The sequence below is a fragment of the Chiloscyllium punctatum genome, chromosome 48 (assembly GCF_047496795.1).
Source record: "Chiloscyllium punctatum isolate Juve2018m chromosome 48, sChiPun1.3, whole genome shotgun sequence".
In the NCBI taxonomy this organism is placed as follows: domain Eukaryota; kingdom Metazoa; phylum Chordata; class Chondrichthyes; order Orectolobiformes; family Hemiscylliidae; genus Chiloscyllium; species Chiloscyllium punctatum.
In genome coordinates, this window is record NC_092786.1 from 31910763 (window position 1) to 31918329 (window position 7567).

The window sequence follows — 7567 nt, forward strand, 5'->3', positions numbered from 1 at the left end:
GCATTGGAGAGCACAGATATCTCATTTTTGTAGGGCTGGAGAAGGTAAGAGTTAACAATTGTAGAAATTATGGAGTATTTGAACACATAGACAAAAGTGTTAACATTGAAGCGTTGACAGATCATAAATCAGTCATTGATTTCATCTTCGTGGGATCTCACCTCACAAGCAGGTCTGATGTCATAATCTTCACCATGTAGAAGAATAAGATACAGGTCAAAGATGCAGGCTTCATTTCTGATTAAACTCTGCATTATTTGTGACAATCTGATTGACACCATCAACTGTACTCCTTAACCACAATCCTTTCACCCTTCAAAGGAATCTGAGATATTACGGAATTGTACATTCCTGCATGTTCCAGTCATGGATAGTGATGGGAAAGACTCTGATTTTCTTCCCATTGCATGACTGTTGACACATGATGGAAGGATTTGCAAGTTGGCCTTTCAGCTGCCTGGCTATATTATAAACACACCTTCCTTGGCAAGTGCCACTGCAATCTGAAATCTGCAGGCGAGGTGGGTCAGCCATGGGAAATGCAGAGTTACAGGGATATGGTAGAGGGGTGGGTCTGGGTGGTATGTTGTTCGGAGGTGGGTGTGGACTCGATGGGCCAAATGGTCTGCTTCCACACTGTAGGGATTCTATGATTTTCAGAGACAAGGATGCTACACTGTGCCACAAATCTTCCTATTGATTTTGCAGTACTATAAATACCATTTGAGTGACTATGTAATGTAGAACAGATTGACAATGACAGATAAAAGTACATGGAAACATATATGTACAAGTTTGGCAAAATGAAGTGTTCTGCGCTGTCACTTTATAGAACTCAAAATAGCTTCTCATTATCAAGTCCTCTTAAACATTTAAAATAGATCGCACATTCCTAAAATAGCTCTTGATGCAAACTGTTTATTGTGTAACTCTGAAGTTTGCTTTTGTTGTTACTTATTGTCAAAAGTATTTCACCTCCATATTATTCCAAAGTGAATAACAGCTGGGCATGAGTTAAATGCAGAAAAGTGTGTAACAAAAGACCATGTTTTATATTCCGACCTGCAGCAATCTTTAATCCTGAGTTCTCAAAGTTAATGTTTCATTCAGGAACTCAGTAAACTAACTGTAGCAGAAATACTCAGTGACTGAAGTTGGTGAAAATAGATACAGCTCAGAACTTCCAGTTGAGTTGAACGATAATGTTATATACTGTAAGTTAATGCTCGGGATGTGGTGTAAAGGCCAGGGGTCACTCTACCCCTCTTTCCTGACTCTGCCTGCTGTCAGTTAATGCCTGATGGACTTGGGTAGGGCCTACCAATTCTATCTCTAGACCCAGGAATACCAGCAGGAATAGGGATTACTGTTGAGTCGACAGACTGTCGAAAAGGAAGATAGTTAAGTAAATCAAGTATGAAGGTAATTGAGGTATAGGCGTGTCTCTTGCACTGTGGGACAGAAAGGACAACTATGGGGGTGAAGAGAAAGGGTGGACAGGACAGGTGAATAAAGGATTGGGAGAATTTGGACATAGTGCCCTGCAATGGGCATGGGAACCCAGGAAAGGAGCACTCTAACCCTCTTCCCTTCCTGGGACCAGCCTGACCTCTGGAAAGTTCCAAGCTGCAAAATTGTCACCAACCTCCCCCCTGCCAGGTTTTCTGTCAATCATACAGATTGTAGTTTTAGAATAAGGGGTAGCTGATTTAAAACAGAAATGAGGAGAAATGACTTCTCTCAATGCGTGGTGTACCTGTGGAATTCACTACCCCAGGGTGCAGTTGGTACTGGAGCACTGAATAAAGTTAAGGAGGATATAGGTCGAGGGTCATGGAAAGCAGGTAGGAAAGTGGAGTTGAGGCCGAGATGAGATCAGCCACAATCGTATCAAATAAGGTAGCAAGGGGCTGAATTACTCACTCCTGTCCTTAAGGTCATTTGTTCCTGCAAAAGCTACACTAGAGAAATCTCCAGCATGAAGTACTAATGCTGATGTAGAGCCCATTGGAAATGACTGTACGAGTCTCACAGCATCCGATAGATTTTCTGACCAGTAATTTACCTGAACAGAGGATTCACCAGGTCCCATTGCAAGTGTGAGATCATCAAGGCCTAGTGTCCGTCAGTGTGCTTTCTCTCAGATATTCTTTATGTTCCAAGCCCAAAAAAAAGAGTAACCTCTGACCCACATAATGCTGGTTGCATTCCTTACTGCAATACAAGTGTTCATAGTTCATGACTGTAATCCTGAAAGTAATGTGAACTTCAGGAGTGGCAGGTATTGTCAAAGAGAACAGTGATCCTGAAAACAGAAGGTGTTGAAAATTCTCCTCCAGTGAACACCTGAAAACATCAGCCTCGCTTTATTAAACGAGTGTTGGCAAGAAAAGGAATTAAATGTTTGATTATAAATATCCATTGTGGATTAATGGAAATTCAAATGTGTTAGCAAAAGTTTCATTGCATTTTGGGATGGAAAACTTTAACTCCAGGCAAAGAGTATTGTTCTGAGATTGCAAACCAATTAAACCAACAAAATTTGCCTAAACTCTTCAACTAGGTGTCTATTACAGGTCTATAATAGGCTTATTTATCGTACTCAGTCCATTTGATGACAGTTAATAATAATAAACTAGTTTTCAACATTTCCAAATGACAGGCTCTCCTCACATAAGCGCTCTCAACACCTCTCAAAGTTTCAGTCTGGCTTCATACAGGGTCACTGAAGCGCAGAGCAACTCCCACTAAATCCAGCTGGAAGATCGAAAATGGACAAAGCTTATTCAAACTATGAAAATGCCAGAAAAGGGCAAAGTCTGTTTCAGGCTGTAAACAATGAATGTTGGCCCTGCCCATTATTCAGCACCCTAAGGGGAAGGGTTACTTGCACAGCTAAAAGAAAAACAAATAGTTACTTAGAGGAAACGAAATTACAGTATCAACTTGTCAAAAAAAACTTTTTCCTCAGTGGTGTCCAGGAATGTTCTTTGTTTAAGGAACATAGTGATGAACTTCAAAGTGCTGTATGTTTGATCCCACAATGGAATAACTTGAGCTTGGAATTCTTCTCCTTTATTCACTCACGAGACATGACTGTCGTTGGATGGGCCAGCATTTGTTGCTTGCCACCAGTTGCCCTTGAGAAAATCGTGGCGAACTGCCTTCTTGAACCATTGCAGTCTCCATGATGTAGGTTGACCCACAATACCAATTGGAAGGAAATTCCAGAATTTTGACCCAGTGACAATGGAGAACGGTGGTATATTTCCAAGATAGGGTAGTGAGTGACTTGGAGGGGAACATACAGGAGGTGGTGTTCCATTGTATCTACAGCCCTTGTCCTTCCAGATGGAAGTGGTCTTGTGTTTGGAAGGTGCTCTGGAAAGGTTTTTGGTGTATTTCTGCAGGGTATCTTGTAGATAGTACACACTGCTGTACTGAGCGTCGGTGGTGGAGGGAATGGATTCTTGTGATGGTAATGCCAAACAAGTTGGCTGCTTGGTCCAGGATGGTATAAAGCTTCTTGTTAGAGCTGCACTCATCTAAGCAAATGGGAAGTATTCCATCACGCTTCTCATTTTTGCCTTGTAGATAGTGGACAGGTTTTGAGGAGTAAGGAGGTGAGTTACTGCTGCAGTATTCCTAATCTCTAAACTGTTCTTTTATGGCAAGTTCAGTTAAGTTTCTGGCCAATATTAATCTCCTGGATGTTAATAGAGGGGGAATTCAGAGATGGCAACCCCATTGAGTGTCAAGGCGTGGTGTTGGATTATTTCTTATGGGAGATGCTATAAGAAACTGCCTGGTATGTGTGCCACAATTGCTACTTGCCATTTGTTAGCCAAGCCCGAATATTGTATAGATCTTGTTACGTTCGAACACGGACTGCTTCAATACCCAAGGAATTGTGAATAATGCTTAGCATTGAGCAACCATTGATGAACATCCTGCTTGTAACTTTATGATGAAGGGAGGGTATTGATGAAGCAAATGAAGTTGAGCCTAAGACACTACTCTGAGGAGCTCCTGCAGAGATATCCTGGAGCTGAGATGATTAACATCTAACAACAATAACCTGTGTGCTAGGCACGACTCCAATCAGCAGAGAGTTTGCCCCATTGATTCCAATTTTTCTTGGGCTTCTTGATGCCAAACTCAAATGTGACCTTGATATCAAAGGCTGTCATTCTCACCTCACCTCTGAAATTTAGTTATTTTGTTCATATTTGAACCAAAGCTGTAATGAGATGAGGAGTTGAGTGGCCCTGGTGGCACCCAAACTGGGTGTCCCTGAGCAGGTTATTGCTGAGCAGGCGTTGCTTGATAGTGCTGTTGATGATGCCATCCATCATTTTACTGATGATTGAGAGTAGACTGATGGGTCGGTAATTGGCTTGGTTGGATTTGTCCTGTTTTTATACACATAACATATTCGGGCAATTTTTCACATTATCTGGTGGATGTCAATGTTGTAACTATACTGGAGTATTGGCTAGGAAAGCAGCAAGTCCTGGGGCACATGTCTTCAGTATTACTGCTGTCAGTGCCCATAGGCTTTGCAATATCCAGTACCTCCAACCTTTTCTTGGGGAGTGAATCAAATTGGTTGAAAAATGGTATCTATGACACTGGGGACCACTGGCGAAGACCAAGATGGATCATCCACTTGACACATCTGGCTGAAGATTAGGGTGAGTGCTTCAACCGTATCTTTTGCACAGGAGTTCTGGTCACGTCCATCATTGATGATGGGGATATTGGTGGAACCTCTTCCTCCAGTGAGTTGTTTAATCGTCCACCATCATTCTAGATTGGATGTGGCAGGACTACAGAGGTTAGATCTGATTCATTGGTTGTTGGATTGCTTAAGTGTGTGTATCACTAGCTGCTTGGCTGTTTGGCATTGCAAGGTGATCTGTTTGGTAGCTTCACCAGGTTGAGACCTCATTTTTAGATGTGTCTCGTGCTTTTTCTGGTATGTCTTCCTGAACTCTCCATCAAACCATGAGAAAAGACTGACAAGCAGGAGTTCTACTCTCAAGAGATGCCTGCAAGGTGACCTCATTAGTGGCTCTTAAAATAACGAAGGGATTTGATAGGGTAGATATACAACATCCCCCTCCATTTTGTGCAGTGTCCAAAACTGACAGCCATGAATATAGAGTGGATACTAAACAATTCAGTCAGGAAGTCATGAGAAACTACCTGAGAAAACATAGACTGTGGAACTCAGTATCGGGGAGAGCGATGTGTCCAGTAAATTCAACATAACTGAAATTTTGTGTCAGTGACATTGAATTACCAATGGGTGGAATCTTACGCTTTTTTTTCGCTAACTGCAAATTGTGTTGAGCTGTTTAGAAGGTGTCACACCATGAGGCTTCTCACCATATCTTACAAAACTCACCTCATTTATAATGTACCCTGTATCTAATGGTGTCCCACTTGTCCAATTTGAGCCCCACCTTACCACACTCCATTCCAGGGATAATTCACCACTGCTGAAATATCCTGGAATTGACTGACGTCCCTGCTACCATTTTTATAAGGACATTCAGTTTCCAGACAAGCACCATCAATTTGGAGCTGCCGTGCATAGTTCCTGACATTGTTCTTAGACATGGCAGACAGGAGGAAATTAGAGCTGCACTTTGTGGTCAGGGATCTGGAGATTAGGGTGGTGCTTAGGCAGGACATCCTCCTCTCCCTGGACTATTAGAGGAGGCCAGGGCATTAGACCATGTCAGCCTGGTCTCAAGTTGCCACCTGAATCAAATTAATGAACTTAATCGTCTTCTTCAAAGGTGTAACAAATAAAGTGAATAATGTGGTCCTGCAGATGTAGTATATCTGGACTTCTAGAAGATATTTGGTGAGGTGCCACACTTAAGGTCAATGTGCAAGATAAGGTGACATTGGGTCGGGGGCAAATATATTAGCTTGGATATATGATTGCCTAACACGAAGTTACAATAAATGGGTCCCCGTACGAGAGGGAGGATGGAATTCCATTGGGAATAATTCAGAGAACGTTCACCAGAATAATTCCAGAGATAAAAGAAAGCTTGTGTTATGAGGAGAGAGTCAGCTGTTTAGGCCTAGACTCCCTGGAATTTGGAAGGATGTGAGGAGATCTAATTGGGGTAACTAGATGCTAAAGGGGGATTGACTAAGAATGGATGTTTCTGCTTGTTGCGCAGTCCAGATCAAGAAGTCCAAACCCCATCATAGCTCTTCACCCCTGAAATGAAGAGGATCCTGACTCTGAGCTCCCCAAGTGGCTGACTGGCCTGTTTTCCTCTTGAAATGAGAGGGAAGCATGTATTAAGGGAAATGAGATGGGTGGCATAGCTATTACTTTTGGTGCATTTGGGAAGGTAACCTGAGCAAATAAGTTGTCAGCATGCAGGGGGCATGCAGGGTTAGTTGTGTCGAGAGTCAGGGTGGGTGATGGTGAATGAGGGAAGATTCTGCAGGCAATAATGAGAGCAGTAGAGCAAGAGACTTGGTGGGAGGTAGGTGCAGTAGTGGAGTTAGAGTACATGTGAGATATTGGATTAAACATGGTGGCACTTATAGAGAAAGAGTGAAAGCCATCATTGACCTTCTTCCAACATTGCCGGGCATTCCACCAGAAGGGTGAGACTGCAGTGTCCCTGGGAGCAACCTGGGTCCAGGCTCATATGGTCTGGTGTGGTGGAATCCTCTGCTGGCCTGGGGGAAGAGGGCATTCTACTTCTGCACCACCCTTCATGGATTGCGGTAGTATCACTGGATGGTTAGGCCAGAGACCCAGGTAATGTTCAAATCCTGTCATGGATTTGAATTTAATAAACTTCTGTAATTAAGATGACCATGCATCCATTGTCAATTGTTGGAAAAATCCATCTGGTTCACTTGGGTTCTTTAAGGAAGGAAATTGCCAGCCTTACTTGGTCTGTCCTACATGTGACTTCAGACCCACAGCAATGTGGTTGACTCTTAACTGCCCTCTGGAGAATTAGGGATGGGCAATAAATGCTTTCCTAGTCAGAGATATCTAAATCTCATGAATGATTAAAAAAACTCTGCCAACAAGGACCTCCAGGACCCTGCAAATGGAGTGCCAATTCTCCCTTGTCTGCCATGTTGCAGGCCAATGTTGAGCACCATTCAGGGCAACTTCGGAATGACAGAGCTGGTCAAGGTGCACAACAGCCTTTTAAAGATGACAGGAATGCCAGTCCATTCCAGGTTATCTTGACAGTGCTGAGTTATGCTGGGTACAATGAGTGGTAGATAAGGGCTAGAATTGGATGAGAAGGACACTATAGGATTAAGGTAGGTAGATAAAGAGATGAGTTTGTTCAGATGCAGCGACCTAACTCTCGAGGCCTCGCTGAGAGAAACCCTTCATGAAATTTGATAAAACTGAAACTTAACAAACAAAACCATAACATTTAGCCCAATGTTCCCATTTAGATCAAAGGGCTAGGCTGCAATTAACTTGCATCCAGCTATGCACTAATAGATTCAGATGTTGCTGCCACTTCAGTCTTGCACTGGAAACATAAAACACTTGTCT